The 20,189-nt window shown below is 44.2% G+C and overlaps 1 protein-coding gene across 11 annotated transcripts in view; it reads right to left on the bottom strand.

Annotated features, from left to right (window-relative positions):
* LOC139424438 (adducin 3 (gamma) a) overlaps window positions 1–20,189 on the bottom strand; it is a 144,475-nt gene that overhangs the window by 48,786 nt on the left and 75,500 nt on the right. The gene's annotated exons all lie outside the window — the stretch shown is intronic.

The following is a 20,189-nucleotide window of genomic DNA, read 5'->3' as shown; positions in this document are numbered from 1 at the left end:
AAAAGGAGCTAAAGGAACCACGTGATAGGCTTAATCCTCTGCCCACTGAGGGAACACACACTGCAGTCTGACCAATCAGGGGCCGGCTGTCACACACGGGCCCCCTCCCTTCTCGCTTTCCCTCTCTCCTGCTCTTATTCTAACTCTTCTCTTTCCCTCTCTCCTGCTCTCATTCTAACTCTTCTCTTTTTACTTGTTCCCTCTCTCTCGCTCTCCTTCCCTCTCGCAGCAGTATTATAGGGCAGTGTTTTGGAAGTATACTGTCAAGTTACAAATCACCATGGCACATCGCTAACACACTGTCGCTCTGAGGTAACACACCCCCACCGTTTCTATGTGCCATGTTCTACATACCCACTGTACTGGAGAAGAAGGCATTGTGCATATCTGGGGAGGTAGCTAGCTAGAGCATTGAGTGTACCTAGCTAGAGAACATTGTGTGTGTGTGTGTGTGTGTGTCTACAGAAGCACAGCGTGACCACATTTCTGCAGGCCGCAGCCTAAACAATAGACCTTTATCATCTAGTTTATCAGGTCAAGGCTGTAAATCAAACGTGGCTCCTTATCAATGAGGTTTCAGCCTGGTTCTTGGGGACTAACTCTCTTGTGTGTTATTGAGTCTTGTGTCTTCAGCTGAGAGAGGAAATCAAAAGGGATGGTCTTCCTATTGTGCAATACTCCATTACAACACGACCAAGAGGTTATACATGGAATCATACTTTCCCAGACAGACATTAACCCAAGTCTTGACAGAAACACTTCCAATGAAGAATCTCCATTGAACATGTTTTTTAGTCTACAGGCTTAAATCTGTGCCCAGGAAACCGGCCCAGCGAGAGTAAGCTGATCCTAGATCAGTCTTTGAGTAAGACTGTGTTTTAGCATGAAGTAAAAACAGAAGACGAAAACAGAAGACGAGCCTTTGCTCTGGTCAACAGTAGTGCATTAGGCTACATAGAGAATAGAACCATAAACAGAAGACAGTCTGAAAGAGTTATACTTGACTGTGGTAGAGGAGACATCCCTCGCTTTGATCATGGAGACAGTGGTGACTGTGTTGTGGTGGGTGGATAGTGTGTTAGATTTGACAGGGCTGTGTGAAAGATTAGAGGGGTGTTAGTGGTGTGTGTGTGTGTCAGAAAAAGGGTATTACAACTCCTTTCCCCTATTTGACCTAGATATTGTGTGTATGCATTGATGTAGGCTGTGTGCTGTTTTTAAATGGAGTTCTGTCCTTGAGCTGTTCTGGTCTATTAATGTTCTGTAGTATGTTTCATGTTCTGTGTTGGACCCCAGGAAGAGGAGCTGCTGCTTTCGCAAAAGCTAATGGGGATCCTAATAAAATACACCCCCAATTTTTTTTATACATGTGTGTGTGTTAGTGTGTGTGTGTGTGTGTGTGTTTGTGTGAGTGATTAAATGTCAGTGAATGTGGTTAAGATTAGAGTGGTTGTGATTAAATATTGATGGACACATCTTCTTCCTCGTGATGTAACACTCTGCACACACACACACACACACACTTGCAAGCTTATCATCACTTTACAGGAGGGGAACGCAGCCGGGCCATTGATCCCACAGATAACCAAACCATCCAGCAGCTTAGCCTTTACACTATTCTGCAAAAGACTACATATAGCCTCAAGACCAACTCAATCAATTCAGAGCATTGGATGGGCTCTGTCACCCTTCATACCAACTGACTGAGCGTTTACTGTATAACTCAACAGTCTAATGCCATCCCCAGCTGGCACCACCAGCCCTGAGTCCGGATCTCTCATCCCCTACCACTCAACAACACACACTGACTACCCAACGACAATCAATGGGCTCGATAAAACACAGTGTTTAGAAAGGACAGCTAGTGTTGGTCATTGGCTCTGCTCATATGTCACATTACCATGGATACGGGCTGCTTACTAAGAGTTTAAGACAAGGAAGAGGCCAAGCAGCCATGACTTTGCTCATTGTATTCATGAAATAATATACCAGGGAGAAAGGAGAAACCAGCTGACTGAAACTGATGTAAAACAAAAGTCACATATTGTCTTAAGGCCAGGCATCACACCTTAATAGGGGTTCATTTTCTCTTAATCCTATCACAATCAACTTTTTGTATCTATGTTGGTGATGTTGGTATGATAAACTAAAGAAAATATACATTTTCATTACATTTGAAAGTTTTTTACATTTTTATGTTTATTTTTTTGAAAATATGAATGTTAATGTACCAAAATCAATTTTATTTGTTGCGTACACATATTTTGCAGATGTTATCACAGGTGTTGCGAAATGCTTATGTTGCTAGCTTCAGCAGTGCAGTAATACCTAACAATACACCCAAACCCTGAAAAATAAAAGAAACAAATTAAGAAATATCAGTCCGGAATATAAATATATATATGTACAGTTGAAGTCGGAAGTTTACATACATACTTATGTTGGAGTCATTAAAACTAGTTTTTCAACCACTCCACATATGTCTTGTTAACAAACTATAGTTTTGGCAAGTCGGTTAGGACATCTACTTTGTGCATGACACAAGTCATTTTTCAGACAGATTATTTCACTTATAATTCACTGTATCACAATTTCAGTGGGTCAGAAGTTTACATACACTAAGTTGACTGTGCCTTTAAACAGCTTGGAAAATTCCAGAAAATGATGTCATGCCTTTAGAAGCTTCTGATAGGCTAATTTACATAATTTTAGTGAAGATGCTGGAGGAAACCGTAACAAAAGTATCTAGATCCACAGTAAAACGAGTCCTATATCGACATAACCTGAAAGGCCGCTCAGCAAGGAAGAAGCCACTGCTCCAAAACCGCCATTAAAAAGCCAGACTACGGTTTGTAACTGCACATGGCGACAGAGATAGTACTTTTTGGAGAAATGTCCTCCGATCTGATGAAACAAAAATAGAACTGTTTGGCCATAATGACCATCGTTATGTTTGGAGGAAAAAGGGGGAGGCTTGCAAGCTGAAGAACACCCTCCCAACCGTGAAGCACGGGGTGGCAGCATCATGTTGTGGGGGTGCTTTGCTGCAGGAGGGACTGGTGCACTTCACAAAATATATGGCATCATGAGGAGGAAAATGATGTGGATATATTATAGCAACATCTCAAGACATCAGTCAGGAAGTTAAAGCTTGGTCGCAAATGGGTCTTCCAAATGGACAATGACCCCAAGCATACTTCCAAAGTTGTGGCAAAATGGCTTAAGGACAACAAAGTCAAGGTATTGGAGTGGCCATCACAAAGCCCTGACCTCAATCCCGTAGAATATTTGTGGGCAGAATGGAAAATGCATGTGCGAGCAAGGAGGCCTACAAACCTGACTCAGTTACACCAGCTCTGTCAGGAGGAATGGGCCAAAATTCACCCAACTTATTGTGGGAAGCTTGTGGAAGGCTACCCGAAACGTTTGACCCAAGTTAAACAATTTAAAGGCAATGCTACCAAATACTAATTGAGTGTATGTAAACTTCTGACCCACTGGGAATGTGATGAAAGAAATAAAAGCTGAAATAAATAATTATCTCTACTATTATTCTGACATTTCACATTATTAAAATAAAAGTGGTGATCCTAACTGACCTAAGACAGGGGATTTTTACTTGGATTAAATGCCAGGAATGGTTAAAAACTGAGTTTAAATGTATTTGGCTAAGGTGTATATGATGGCGTTTATAGACATTATGGACACCAATAAATCTCTTAATGGGATAGGTAGATGCAAAAATTTCATTTCGCCTGTGGTGCCTGGCCAAAAGTTGATACATTTTGTAAGTTTTGCAATCATACTCTGATACTCCCCTTCTGACCTCCTCTTTTGCTGTGTGTTCCATCATTTGAAGTCAGGAATAGTCTAAATAACCGATTCTATCGGATCCTGGATGGGTCTCCTCTCTAAACTAAAGCCATTAGAACTGAATGAGTTGTCTTTCCCAAACATGACCAAAGCACCCAACTCCTTTGATGTGTGGTTTAGATCGGCGGCCATTTTATTTTTCCAACACGGTCCCAACATGAGGTCAAGTGTTTGCATTCCTCTCCCCCTGCATCAGTGAGTGAACAACGACGTACCCCCTTCTCCTGTTTCCCAGAAGTGTTGAGATGGGAACGCTGACAGAATGCTGATAAAAACGGTTTATGGTAAACGGACACCAGTATGTACTGCAGGCTTGGCTGGCTTCCTGTGTCTCTGTGTTGTGTTATGGTGTGTGATCATCTGTACAGCGTTATAGGGGTTAGTAGGAGGACTAACTAACAGAGATACTGTAGTGTCATAGTGGTCAGTAAGAGGACTAATTAACAGAGATAGTTAAGTCCTCCTACTGACCACTATGACACTACACTATCTCTGTTAGTCCTCCTACTGACCACTATGACACTACCTCAGTTAGTCCTCCTACTGACCACTATGACACTACCTCAGTTAGTCCTCCTACTGACCACTATGACACTACCTCTGTTAGTCCTCCTACTGACCACTATGACACTACCTCTGTTAGTCCTCCTACTGACCACTATGACACTACCTCTGTTAGTCCTCCTACTGACCACTATGAAACTACCTCTGTTAGTCCTCCTACTGACCACTATGAAACTACACTAACAGAGATAGTTAGTCCTCCTACTGACCACTATGACACTACCTCTGTTAGTCCTCCTACTGACCACTATGACACTACCTCTGTTAGTCCTCCTACTGACCACTATGAAACTACACTAACAGAGATAGTTAGTCCTCCTACTGACCACTATGACACTACCTCTGTTAGTCCTCCTACTGACCACTATGACACTACCTCTGTTAGTCCTCCTACTGACCACTATGAAACTACACTAACAGAGATAGTTAGTCCTCCTACTGACCACTATGACACTACCTCTGTTAGTCCTCCTACTGACCACTATGACACTACCTCTGTTAGTCCTCCTACTGACCACTATGACACTATCTCAGTTAGTCCTCCTACTGACCACTATGACACTACCTCTGTTAGTCCTCCTACTGACCACTATGAAACTACACTAACAGAGATAGTCCTCCTACTGACCACTATGACACTATCTCTGTTAGTCCTCCTACTGACCACTATGACACTACCTCTGTTAGTCCTCCTACTGACCACTATGAAACTACACTAACAGAGATAGTTAGTCCTCCTACTGACCACTATGACACTATCTCTGTTAGTCCTCCTACTGACCACTATGACACTACCTCAGTTAGTCCTCCTACTGACCACTATGAAACTACACTAACAGAGATAGTTAGTCCTCCTACTGACCACTATGACACTATCTCTGTTAGTCCTCCTACTGACCACTATGACACTACCTCTGTTAGTCCTCCTACTGACCACTATGAAACTACACTAACAGAGATAGTTAGTCCTCCTACTGACCACTATGACACTACCTCTGTTAGTCCTCCTACTGACCACTATGAAACTACCTCTGTTAGTCCTCCTACTGACCACTATGACACTACCTCAGTTAGTCCTCCTACTGACCACTATGAAACTACACTAACAGAGATAGTTAGTCCTCCTACTGACCACTATGACACTACCTCAGTTAGTCCTCCTACTGACCACTATGAAACTACACTAACAGAGATAGTTAGTCCTCCTACTGACCACTATGACACTACCTCTGTTAGTCCTCCTACTGACCACTATGAAACTACACTAACAGAGATAGTTAGTCCTCCTACTGACCACTATGACACTACCTCAGTTAGTCCTCCTACTGACCACTATGAAACTACACTAACAGAGATAGTTAGTCCTCCTACTGACCACTATGACACTACCTCTGTTAGTCCTCCTACTGACCACTATGACACTATCTCTGTTAGTCCTCCTACTGACCACTATGACACTACCTCAGTTAGTCCTCCTACTGACCACTATGACACTACACTATCTCTGTTAGTCCTCCTACTGACCACTATGACACTACCTCTGTTAGTCCTCCTACTGACCACTATGAAACTACACTAACAGAGATAGTCCTCCTACTGACCACTATGACACTACCTCTGTTAGTCCTCCTACTGACCACTATGACACTACCTCAGTTAGTCCTCCTACTGACCACTATGACACTACCTCTGTTAGTCCTCCTACTGACCACTATGACACTACCTCTGTTAGTCCTCCTACTGACCACTATGACACTACCTCAGTTAGTCCTCCTACTGACCACTATGACACTACCTCAGTTAGTCCTCCTACTGACCACTATGACACTACACTATCTCTGTTAGTCCTCCTACTGACCACTATGACACTACCTCTGTTAGTCCTCCTACTGACCACTATGACACTACCTCTGTTAGTCCTCCTACTGACCACTATGAAACTACACTAACAGAGATAGTCCTCCTACTGACCACTATGACACTACCTCTGTTAGTCCTCCTACTGACCACTATGACACTACCTCAGTTAGTCCTCCTACTGACCACTATGACACTACCTCTGTTAGTCCTCCTACTGACCACTATGACACTACCTCAGTTAGTCCTCCTACTGACCACTATGAAACTACACTAACAGAGATAGTGTAGTGTGATGGTGGTCAGTAGGAGGACTAACAGAGACAGCAGGTTAGGGTTGACAGGTTAAGAGCATTACAGGGAGACATCACATGAATCACCTAAAGCTAACAGAGCAAACATATCTGTCCCCCAGGCTAAAAACCTTCTCCCTCCACCTGTCATCTATTAACCTGGACTCTGAACTGAATATGGCTTTACTATCCCTTCTGTACCTCCATGAAGTGAAACCATAGTGAAAGATAGCAGTATTTAGTTTGGGTTTCAGGCTAGCAATCTGTACCTCTACAGGCCTGAACACAACAGAGCAGTATGTCATCATGACATAGAGAACACACCCCCAGAGCTGCCACGCCTGTATTAACACACTACAACCTGTCTAGGTTTATATTTCTAGGACAGCGATCCTAAGTAACCCCCTAATCCATGTTCCAGAGGTATGTGTTTCAGGGTAGAGGGTAATGCTGTCAGAGGGGGTGTGTTTCCAGTTGTACAGGATACACATGGTATACACTGTCCAACTCGATGCTTACTGGCAGGTTCCTTTTTGACAATGCAACAACAATAACAAACAATAAAAGATAGGAACATAAAGTAAATGTCTCAGTAGAACAGAATAAACATTCTAGCATAAGTATAATACAGGAAGGCACAATTTATAGTCCAATATTTACACATATATCAGGGCAGGGGGGGTTGGGGGGGCAAGTGTTTAAATTGTTCAGTATTAGCAGTTCTAAATAAGAGTCTGGAAGCAGCAGCTATGGTGTGTGTGTAGCATGAATATACTGTATATATGTGTGTGTGTTACAGTAATGTCGGGGTAATGTTTAACACAGGGTAACTACGTTTGGTTCATTTCCTGGGACACTGAACAATGCATTCAGTGTCTGTGCAGCTGTGTGTATTATGACACTAGTAAACACACACACACTCAGACAGAGTGGAGATAATGTAGAGGAGGGAGAGATAATGGAGAGAAGGGGAAGACAGAGTGAAAAGATAATGGAGAGAAGGAGGGAGAGTTAATGGAGAGAAGGGAAAGGCAGAGTGGAAAGATAATGGAGAGAAGGAGGGAGAGTTAATGGAGAGAAGGGGGAGACAGAGTGGAGAGATAATGGAGAGAAGGAGGGAGAGTTAATGGAGAGAAGGGGGAGACAGAGTGGAGAGATAATGGAGAGAAGGAGGGAGAGTTAATGGAGAGAAGGAGGAGACAGCGATTGGTTACTCCATCTTCTTCCTGTATTGATGTGGATGGAGATGGTTGTGTGCATGTGTGTGTGTGCGTGTAGATAAGGACGAAACAAGGTTTTGGAAGGAGTTCAACCACTCCAAAACAATCAGAGTTGTAGCCGTTCTGTCGTAGTTAACTGGACCAAGAGATGAGAGGTGCTACTCTGGGTCAAGTTGACTAGATTGATCTTGAATGTGACATGAACTGAGTGCAGGGGGAGAGCAGGAGACAGACCATGGGAGAGCAGGAGACAGACCATGGGAGAGCAGGGGACAGACCATGGGAGGCCACCTCTACAATACTGTGAGTCTACTGTATGCAAAGGTGGAACAGGTAACAGTGGAAATGTCCTTTACTGTGTCATCTTTCAATTACTGCATTCAGGCCTAGTCAAATATACAGGTTATGTATTCTGACTAGAGACAACAGTTTTTTCTGCTACCTGACCAGGAAAGTCTCTGGGCCTGTACCCATCATGACTGAACACATACAGTGCCTTGCGAAGGTATTCGGCCCCCTTGAACTTTGCGACCTTTTGCCACATTTCAGGCTTCAAACATGAAGATATAAAACTGTATTTTTTTGTGAAGAATCAACAACAAGTGGGACACACTCATGAAGTGGAACGACATTTATTGGATATTTCAAACTTTTTTAACAAATCAAAAACTGAAAAATTGGGCGTGCAAAATTATTCAGCCCCCTTAAGTTAATACTTTGTAGCGCCACCTTTTGCTGCGATTACAGCTAAGTCGCTTGGGGTATGTCTATCAGTTTTGCACATCGAGAGACTGAAATGTTTTCCCATTCCTCCTTGCAAAACAGCTCGAGCTCAGTGAGGTTGGATGGAGAGCATTTGTGAACAGCAGTTTTCAGTTCTTTCCACAGATTCTCGATTGGATTCAGGTCTGGACTTTGACTTGGCCATTCTAACACCTGGATATGTTTATTTTTGAACCATTCCATTGTAGATTTTGCTTTATGTTTTGGATCATTGTCTTGTTGGAAGACAAATCTCCGTCCCAGTCTCAGGTCTTTTGCAGACTCCATCAGGTTTTCTTCCAGAATGGTCCTGTATTTGGCTCCATCCATCTTCCCATCAATTTTAACCATCTTCCCTGTCCCTGCTGAAGAAAAGCAGGTCAAACCATGATGCTGCCACCACCATGTTTGACAGTGGGGATGGTGTGTTCAGGCTGATGAGCTGTGTTGCTTTTACGCCAAACATAACATTTTGCATTGTTGCCAAAAAGTTCAATTTTGGTTTCATCTGACCAGAGCACCTGCTTCCACATGTTTGGTGTGTCTCCCAGGTGGCTTGTGGCAAACTTTAACCGACAATTTTTAATGGATATCTTTAAGAAATGGCTTTCTTCTTGCCACTCTTCCATAAAGGCCAGATTTGTTCAATATATGACTGATTGTTGTCCTATGGACAGAGTCTCCCACCTCAGCTGTAGATCTCTGCAGTTCATCCAGAGTGATCATGGGCCTCTTGGCTGCATCTCTGATCAGTCTTCTCCTTGTATGAGCTGAAAGTTTAGAGGGACGGCAGGTCTTGGTAGATTTGCAGTGGTCTGATACTCCTTCCATTTCAATATTATCGCTTGCACAGTGCTCCTTGGGATGTTTAAAGCTTGGGAAATCTTTTTAGGTCAACATTGGATCATTCAGAGATCCTCACTGAACTTCTGGAGAGAGTTTGCTGCACTGAAAGTAAAGGGGCTGAATAATTTTGCACGCCCAATTTTTCAGTTTTTGATTTGTTAAAAAAGTTTGAAATATCCAATAAATGTCGTTCCACTTCATGATTGTGTCCCATTTGTTGTTGATTCTTCACAAAAAAATACAGTTTTATATCTTTATGTTTGAAGCCTGAAATGTGGCAAAAGGTTGCAAAGTTCAAGGGGGCCGAATACTTTCTCAAGGCACTGTAATTCAGAGAGAGAGAGAAAGAGAGAGAACGATAGAGAGAGAGAAAGAGAGAGAGACAAGAAGACTGGATACACCTTGGATTGGCAGAGGGAACACGAGATAAAGGGCTTTGGAATACAACATCTTGTCATTGTCTCAGAAGACTGGCTCTTAGAAGTTAAGAACAAACAAAATACTAAGCTACATTTTTTGACATCACAGGAAGAACACTTCAATCAACATGTCAAAGTCCCAAAGTTGAGACTCAATGAAGGTACAGTAGCACATAAACTATGAATGACAACATGTTCTTTGTAGGACAGATTCCCACCAGCCATCAAAGACAAAGGAAGGGCATCGTATTCTCACATCTGACACACGGAAGGTCAACGTTCAATATGAAAGCAGTAGAACTAGGCTGCGCCAGGCAGAGACTCTAAAACATTGTGTGTATGTATGTGTGTGTGTGTGTGTGTGCGCCCGTGCGCCAACAACTACAACAGACACGTTGAATCACAACCACAACATGAAGCTGAATCAGGAACAAACAATTAATATGGTGTTTATGGTGCTTCTCTCTCATCAATATGGTGTTTATGGTGCTTCTCTCTCATTAATATGGTGTTTATGGTGCTTCTCTCTCATTAATATGGTGTTTATGGTGCTTCTCTCTCATCAATATGGTGTTTATGGTGTTTCTCTCTCATTAATATGGTGTTTATGGTGCTTCTCTCTCATCAATATGGTGTTTCTCTCTCATCAATATGGTGTTTATGGTGCTTCTCTCTCATCAATATGGTGTTTATGGTGCTTCTCTCTCATTAATATGGTGTTTATGGTGCTTCTCTCTCATTAATATGGTGTTTATGGTGCTTCTCTCTCATCAATATGGTGTTTATGGTGTTTCTCTCTCATTAATATGGTGTTTATGGTGCTTCTCTCTCATCAATATGGTGTTTCTCTCTCATCAATATGGTGTTTATGGTGCTTCTCTCTCATCAATATGGTGTTTATGGTGCTTCTCTCTCATCAATATGGTGTTTATGGTGTTTCTCTCTCATCAATATGGTGTTTATGGTGCTTCTCTCTCATCAATATGGTGTTTATGGTGCTTCTCTCTCATTAATATGGTGTTTATGGTGCTTCTCTCTCATCAATATGGTGTTTATGGTGTTTCTCTCTCATCAATATGGTGTTTTTGTGCTTCTCTCTCATCAATATGGTGTTTATGGTGCTTCTCTCTCATCAATATGGTGTTTATGGTGTTTCTCTCTCATCAATATGGTGTTTATGGTGCTTCTCTCTCATCAATATGGTGTTTATGGTGTTTCTCTCTCATCAATATGGTGTTTATGGTGTTTCTCTCTCATCAATATGGTGTTTATGGTGCTTCTCTCTCATCAATATGGTGTTTATGGTGTTTCTCTCTCATCAATATGGTGTTTATGGTGCTTCTCTCTCATCAATATGGTGTTTATGGTGCTTCTCTCTCATCAATATGGTGTTTATGGTGCTTCTCTCTCATCAATATGGTGTTTATGGTGTTTCTCTCTCATTAATATGGTGTTTCTCATCAATATGGTGTTTATGGTGTCTCTCTCATCAATATGGAGTTTATGGTGCTTCTCTCTCATTAATATGGTGTTTATGGTGCTTCTCTCTCATCAATATGGTGTTTATGGTGTTTCTCTCTCATTAATATGGTGTTTCTCTCTCATCAATATGGTGTTTATGGTGCTTCTCTCTCATTAATATGGTGTTTATGGTGTTTCTCTCTCATCAATATGGTGTTTATGGTGTTTCTCTCTCATCAATATGGTGTTTATGGTGTTTCTCTCTCATCAATATGGTGTTTATGGTGTTTCACTCTCATCAATATGGTCTTTCACTCTCATCAATATGGTGTTTATGGTGTTTCTCTCTCATCAATATGGTGTTTATGGTGTTTCTCTCACATTAATATGGTGTTTCTCTCTCATCAATATGGTGTTTCTCTCTCATCAATATGGTGTTTATGGTGTTTCTCTCTCATCAATATGGTGTTTATGGTGTTTCTCTCTCATTAATATGGTGTTTATGGTGCTTCTCTCTCATCAATATGGTGTTTATGATGTTTCTCTCTCATCAATATGGTGTTTATGGTGCTTCTCTCTCATCAATATGGTGTTTATGGTGCTTCTCTCTCATCAATATGGTGTTTATGGTGCTTCTCTCTCATCAATATGGTGTTTATGGTGCTTCTCTCTCATCAATATGGTGTTTATGGTGTTTCTCTCTCATTAATATGGTGTTTCTCTCTCATCAATATGGTGTTTATGGTGTCTCTCTCATCAATATGGTGTTTATGGTGTTTCTCTCTCATCAATATGGTGTTTATGGTGCTTCTCTCTCATCAATATGGTGTTTATGGTGTTTCTCTCTCATCAATATGGTGTTTATGGTGCTTCTCTCTCATCAATATGGTGTTTATGGTGCTTCTCTCTCATCAATATGGTGTTTATGGTGCTTCTCTCTCATCAATATGGTGTTTATGGTGCTTCTCTCTCATCAATATGGTGTTTATGATGCTTCTCTCTCATCAATATGATGTTTATGGTGCTTCTCTCTCATCAATATGCTGGATAATAACAGTCTGTTACTGGTGCTAAGAGATACGTAATCAACATGGTGTGTGTGCGCGCGCGTGTGTGTGTGTGTGTGTGTGTGTGTGTGTTGTAACCGATAGAACAGTGAATCAGCTATTATCTGTTGATAATGATGGTGCTACTGAAACATCACAAAGGGAAGTGAGAGGTGCCATGATGTCAATCAGTGTAATTAAGGATAACGAGAGTGGAAGTAGAAGCCCACTCAGAAACCACACACACACACAGCTAATGACCCCTATAATCATGCTCGGTAATGACAGACACATACACTCTTTAACAAACTCCTGTTGCTTAAACCACGTAAACAAAAACAACCTCTCCACAGACCCACACAGACCCAGGCTGGCTAAGTGCAGACCCACACAGACCCAGGCTGGCTAAGTGCAGACCCACACAGACCCACGCTGGCTAAGTGCAGACCCACACAGACCCAGGCTGGCTAAGTGCAGACCCACACAGACCCACGCTGGCTAAGTGCAGACCCACACAGACCCAGGCTGGCTAAGTGCAGACCCACACAGACCCAGGCTGGCTAAGTGCAGACCCACACAGACCCAGGCTGGCTAAGTGCAGACCCACACAGACCCAGGCTGGCTAAGTGCAGACCCACACAGACCCAGGCTGGCTAAGTGCAGACCCACACAGACCCAGGCTGGCTAAGTGCAGACCCACACAGACCCAGGCTGGCTAAGTGCAGACCCACACAGACCCAGGCTGGCTAAGTGCAGACCCACACAGACCCAGGCTGGCTAAGTGCAGACCCACGCTGGCTAAGTGCAGACCCACACAGACCCACGCTGGCTAAGTGCAGACCCACACAGACCCACGCTGGCTAAGTGCAGACCCACACAGACCAAGGCTGGTTAAGTGCAGACCCACACAGACCCACGCTGGCTAAGTGCAGACCCACGCTGGCTAAGTGCAGACCCACACAGACCCACGCTGGCTAAGTGCAGACCCACACAGACCCACGCTGGCTAAGTGCAGACCCAGGCTGGCTAAGTGCAGACCCACACAGACCCAGGCTGGTTAAGTGCAGACCCACACAGACCCAGACTGGCTAAGTGCAGACCCACACAGACCCACGCTGGCTAAGTGCAGACCCACGCTGGCTAAGTGCAGACCCACAAAGACCCAGGCTGGCTAAGTGCAGACCCACACAGACCCACGCTGGCTAAGTGCAGACCCACGCTGGCTAAGTGCAGACCCACACAGACCCAGGCTGGCTAAGTGCAGACCCACACAGACCCACGCTGGCTAAGTGCTACCCTTATATACCTCCCTGAGTCTCTAGCTTTACACAAAGTGGGTTATTCTAAACAGTGACCTTGGCTCCTGGGTAGAAACAGGCCTGGCTGCCAGTCTCTCTACTTTAGCTGACCAGTGTGTGGTTGTCATGCCAGTCCTGCTACAAAGCAACATTCAGCCATGGAACACAACCAACCGTGCAAAAACTGGTTGAATCAAAACTGTTCCACGTCATAAAGAAGTATAATCAATGTGATGACTGATTGGAGTTGATTTGCAAAAAGTCATCAAACTAAGGGATTTCTGTATTTTCTTCACTAAAACTTGTAATCTAAATCCAATGACAAGGTGACATTTTTTGTTGATTTCAAGTTTAATTCACATTAGTTGACAACTCAACCAAATGTAAATCTAAACTAGACGTTGAAATGACGTCTGTGCCCAGTAGGAAACTACTCCCAGAAACAGTCCTGAAAGACTTGATTTGATTTGTTCAGCAGTTTTTGAAATCTTCATATGTATATGAACCTAATACTCCTTTGCACTGCAGTATAGGACACATAACAGCCCACGACATCTAGCGACTCAGCCAGCGATGCTGCTAGTCCAACACTCCCTGGGCTTTGAGAGGGGCCCAAGACGGGAAACCAGAACCCTGGTTGAGATGCAGCGATCTGGGCTAAAGGAATCTGGAGGGGTGCCTGTAGTGTAGTATGCAGCTCCATGCCTCTAGGGTCTCTAGTCTGTCAGTCTGCATCCCAAATGGCACCCTATACCCTACATAGTGGGCCCTGGTAAAAAGTAGTGCACTATGTAGGGAATAGAGGTCGACCGATTAATCGGAATCGCCGATTAATTAGGGCCGATTTCAAGTTTTCATAACAATCGGTAATCTGCATTTTTGGACACGGTTTATGGCTGATTGCACTCCACGAGGAGACTGCGTGGCAGGCTGACTACCTGTTATGCGAGTGCAGTAAGGAGCCAAGGTAAGGTGCTAGCTAGCATTAAACTTATCTTATAAAAAACAATCAATCTTCACATGATCACTAGTTAACTACACATGGTTGATGATATTACTAGTTTATCTAGCTTGTCCTGCTTTGCATATAATCGATGAGGTGCCTGTTAATTTATCATCGAATTACAGCCTACTTCGCCAAACGGGTGATGATTTAACAAGCTCATTCGCGAAAAAAGCACTGCCGTTGCACCAATGTACCTAAACATAAACACCTTTCTTAAAATCAATACACAAGTATATATTTTTAAACCTGCATATATAGCTAATATTGCCTGCTAACATGAACTTATTTTAACTAGGGAAATTGTCACTTCACTTGCATCTTATGCAACAGAGTCAGGGTATATGCAGCAGTTTGGGCCGTCTGGCTCGTTGCGAACTGTGTGAAGACCATTTCTTCCTAACAAAAGACAACCAACTTCGCCAAACGGGGGATGATTTAACAAAAGCGTATTTGCAAAAAAAGCACAATCGTTGCACGAATGTACCTAACCATAAACATCAATGTACCTAACCATAAACATCAATGTACCTAACCATAAACATCAATGTACCTAACCATAAACATCAATGTACCTAACCATAAACATCAATGTACCTAACCATAAACATCAATGTACCTAACCATAAACATCAATGTACCTAACCATAAACATCAATGTACCTAACCATAAACATCAATGTACCTAACCATAAACATCAATGTACCTAACCATAAACATCAATGTACCTAACCATAAACATCAATGTACCTAACCATAAACATCAATGTACCTAACCATAAACATCAATGTACCTAACCATAAACATCAATGTACCTAACCATAAACATCAATGTACCTAACCATAAACATCAATGTACCTAACCATAAACATCAATGTACCTAACCATAAACATCAATGTACCTAACCATAAACATCAATGTACCTAACCATAAACATCAATGTACCTAACCATAAACATCAATGTACCTAACCATAAACATCAATGTACCTAACCATAAACATCAATGCCTTTCTTAAAATCAATACACAAGTATATATTTTTAAACCTGCATATTTAGTTAAAAGAAATTCATGTCAGCAGGCAATATTATCTAGGGAAATTGTGTCACTTCTCTTGCGTTCATTGCACGCAGAGTCAGGGTATATGCAACAGTTTGGGCCGCCTGGCTCGTTGCAAACTAATTTGTCAGAATTTTACATAATTATGACATAACAATGAAGGTTGTACAATGTAACAGCAATATTTAGGCTTATGGATGCCACCCGTTAGATAAAATACGGAACGGTTCTGTATTTCACTGAGAGAATAAACGTTTTGTTTTCGAAATGATAGTTTCCAGATTTGACCACATTAATGACCTAAGGCTCGTATTTCTGTGTGTTATTATGTTATAACTAAGTGTATGATTTGATAGAGCAGTCTGACTGAGCGGTGGTAGGCACCAGCAGGCTCGTAAGCATTCATTCATTCGACCAAACCATGGGCCATTGTGCAGGTGTCCCTGGTCTGCCATAGAGAGGAGCAGAGCAGTGACCTCGTCTAGACTAAAGGGAGAAGGCTGGCTTTAGGTTTACACCGGCAGATGGACTGTGCAGTACAGGACTGTGATACGGACAGAGGTTGGTTTAGAAGAAAAACAAAATCATATGTGATGTTGAATGAATTGCAGAGCAGACTTTCTAATCTAGGGCACAGCCTTCCTGATGTTCAGTTTTCAATGCAAATCCACCATGTCTCCTGAATCTCCTGAAGCATGTCTCCTGAATCTCCTGAACCATGTCTCCTGAATCTCCTGAACCATGTCTCCTGAATCTCCTGAACCATGTCTCCTGAATCTGGAGTGATGACCAGCTAGTCATCTAGGTTACATACCTTCTATTTCTAGGCACAGTTAGGAAATAAAATTCCTCTTAGCATAAACCAACAACCATCCTCTCGATCACACACATACACACCCATTGGAGGAAGCATCTGGGGCAGGAAATTGACGCTAAAGGCTCAATTACAAAGAGGATTTTGTGTTTTTTTTTGTGGAAAACCAACAACCGACAGGCACCCAAATCACATGGTAGAAGAAAAATGACTGTCTATAATAAGGATGTAAATTTAATGCTCTGAGACATAATCCATTCCCCCAAATCCTGCTTGTCAAATGAAGCATTTCACTGTCGAGGACATAACAAACCCACAAGGTATTCTGGGAACGGAAAGAATTTCAGAACCCTTGGTTGCATGGAACCTTTTACTGAAGAATGTGTTTTTTGAAGAATTGTTTTCTATGATTGTGTTCTGTATCTGTTGTGCTTCCGTAGTGTATTGATGTGTGTATGTTTTGTAATTACAGGGCTTTTCCCCAAAAGAGGCCTTGGTCTCAGAATGACTCCCTGTCAAAATAAAGGTTCAATAAATAAAACAAACAATGGAGTCAAGGAGAACTTTAGAATGTTGTATCTAAGTACTATCCTTTTTTGTTACCCTACCCCTAATCCTCCTCTACCCTACCCCTAATCCTCCTCTACCCTACCCCTAATCCTACTCCTACCTACCCCTAATCCTCCTCCTACCCACCCCTAATCCTCCTCCTACCCTACCCCTAATCCTCCTCTACCCTACCCCTAATCCTCCTCCTACCTACCCCTAATCATCCTCCTACCCTACCCCTAATCCTCCTCCTACCTACCCCTAATCCTCCTCCTACCTACCCCTAATCCTCCTCCTACCTACCCCTAATCCTCCTCCTACCCTACCCCTAATCCTCCTCTACCCTACCCCTAATCCTCCTCCTACCTACCCCTAATCCTCCTCCTACCTACCCCTAATCCTCCTCCTACCCTACCCCTAATCCTCCTCTACCCTACCCCTAATCCTCCTCCTACCTACCCCTAATCCTCCTCCTACCTACCCCCAATCCTCCTCCTACCCTACCCCTAATCCTCCTCCTACCCTACCCCTAATCCTCCTCCTACCTACCCCTAATCCTCCTCCTACCTACCCCCAATCCTCCTCCTACCCTACCCCTAATCCTCCTCCTACCCTACCCCTAATCCTCCTCCTACCTACCCCTAATCCTCCTCCTACCTACCCCTAATCCTCCTCCTACCTACCCCCAATCCTCCTCCTACCCTACCCCTAATCCTCCTCCTACCCTACCCCTAATCCTCCTCTACCCTACCCCTAATCCTCCTCTACCCTACCCCTAATCCTCCTCCTACCTACCCCTAATCCTCCTCCTACCCTACCCCTAATCCTCCTCCTACCCTACCCCTAATCCTCCTCCTACCTACCCCTAATCCTCCTCCTACCTACCCCTAATCCTCCTCCTACCTACCCCCAATCCTCCTCTACCCTACCCCTAATCCTCCTCTAAACCTACCCTAACCCTACCCCTAATCCTCCTCTACCCCCAATCCTCCTCTACCCCTAATCCTCCTCTACCCCTAATCCTCCTCTACCCTACCCCTAATCCTCCTCTAAACCTACCCTAACCCTACCCCTAATCCTCCTCTACCCCCAATCCTCCTCTACCCCTAATCCTCCTCTACCCTACCCCTAATCCTCCTCCTACCCTACCCCTAATCCTCCTCCTACCTACCCCTAATCCTCCTCCTACCTACCCCTAATCCTCCTCCTACCTACCCCTAATCCTCCTCCTACCTACCCCCAATCCTCCTCTACCCTACCCCTAATCCTCCTCTAAACCTACCCTAACCCTACCCCTAATCCTCCTCTACCCCCAATCCTCCTCTACCCCCAATCCTCCTCTACCCTACCCCTAACCATCCTCTACCCTACCCCTAATCCTCCTCTACCCTACCCCTAATCCTCCTCTACCCTACCCCTAATCCTCCTCTACCCTACCCCTAATCCTCTTCTACCCTACCCCTAACCCTCTTCTACCCTACCCCTAACCCTCTTCTATCCTACCCCTAACCCTCTTCTATCCTACCCCTAACCCTCTTCTATCCTACCCCTAACCCTCTTCTATCCTACCCCTAACCCTCTTCTATCCTACCCCTAACCCTCCTCTACCCTACCCCTAATCCTCCTCTACCCTACCCCTAATCCTCCTCCTACCTACCCCTAATCCTCCTCCTACCCTACCCCCAATCCTCCTCCTACCTACCACCAATCCTCCTCTACCCTACCCCTAATCATCCTCTACCCTACCCCTAATCCTCCTCTACCCTACCCCTAATCCTCCTCTACCCTACCCCTAATCCTCCTCCTACCTACCCCTAATCCTCCCCTACCCTACCCCTAATCCTCCTCTACCCTACCCCTAAACCTCCTCTACCCTACCCCTAACCCTCTTCTACCCTACCCCTAACCCTCTTCTATCCTACCCCTAACCCTCTTCTATCCTACCCCTAACCCTCTTCTATCCTACCCCTAACCCTCCTCTATCCTACCCCTAATCCTCCTCTATCCTACCCCTAATCCTCCTCTATCCTACCCCTAATCCTCCTCTACCCTACCCCTAATCCTCCTCTACCCTACCCCTAATCCTCCTCTACCCTACCCCTAATCCTCCTCCTACCTACCCCTAATCCTCCTCCTACCTACCCCTAATCCTCCCCTACCCTACCCCTAATCCTCCTCTACCCTACCCCTAATCATCCTCTACCCTACCCCTAATCCTCCTCTACCCTACTCCTAATCCTCCTCCTACCTACCCCTAATCCTCCCCTACCCTACCCCTAATCCTCCTCTACCCTACCCCTAAACCTCCTCTACCCTACCCCTAACCCTCTTCTACCCTACCCCTAACCCTCTTCTATCCTACCCCTAACCCTCTTCTATCCTACCACTAACCCTCCTCTATCCTACCCCTAATCCTCCTCCTACCTACCCCTAATCCTCCTCCTACCTACCCCCAATCCTCCTCCTACCTACCCCCAATCCTCCTCCTACCCTACCCCTAATCCTCCTCCTACCCTACCCCTAATCCTCCTCCTACCTACCCCTAATCCTCCTCCTACCTACCCCTAATCCTCCTCCTACCTACCCCCAATCCTCCTCCTACCCTACCCCTAATCCTCCTCCTACCCTACCCCTAATCCTCCTCTACCCTACCCCTAATCCTCCTCTACCCTACCCCTAATCCTCCTCCTACCTACCCCTAATCCTCCTCCTACCCTACCCCTAATCCTCCTCCTACCCTACCCCTAATCCTCCTCCTACCTACCCCTAATCCTCCTCCTACCTACCCCTAATCCTCCTCCTACCTACCCCCAATCCTCCTCTACCCTACCCCTAATCCTCCTCTAAACCTACCCTAACCCTACCCCTAATCCTCCTCTACCCCCAATCCTCCTCTACCCCTAATCCTCCTCTACCCCTAATCCTCCTCTACCCTACCCCTAATCCTCCTCTAAACCTACCCTAACCCTACCCCTAATCCTCCTCTACCCCCAATCCTCCTCTACCCCTAATCCTCCTCTACCCTACCCCTAATCCTCCTCCTACCCTACCCCTAATCCTCCTCCTACCTACCCCTAATCCTCCTCCTACCTACCCCTAATCCTCCTCCTACCTACCCCT

This window comes from Oncorhynchus clarkii, chromosome 13, assembly GCF_045791955.1.
Source record: "Oncorhynchus clarkii lewisi isolate Uvic-CL-2024 chromosome 13, UVic_Ocla_1.0, whole genome shotgun sequence".
Lineage (NCBI taxonomy): Eukaryota > Metazoa > Chordata > Actinopteri > Salmoniformes > Salmonidae > Oncorhynchus > Oncorhynchus clarkii.
The sequence above is the reverse complement of the archived record's forward strand: the minus strand, read 5'-3'. Positions and strand labels throughout refer to the sequence as shown.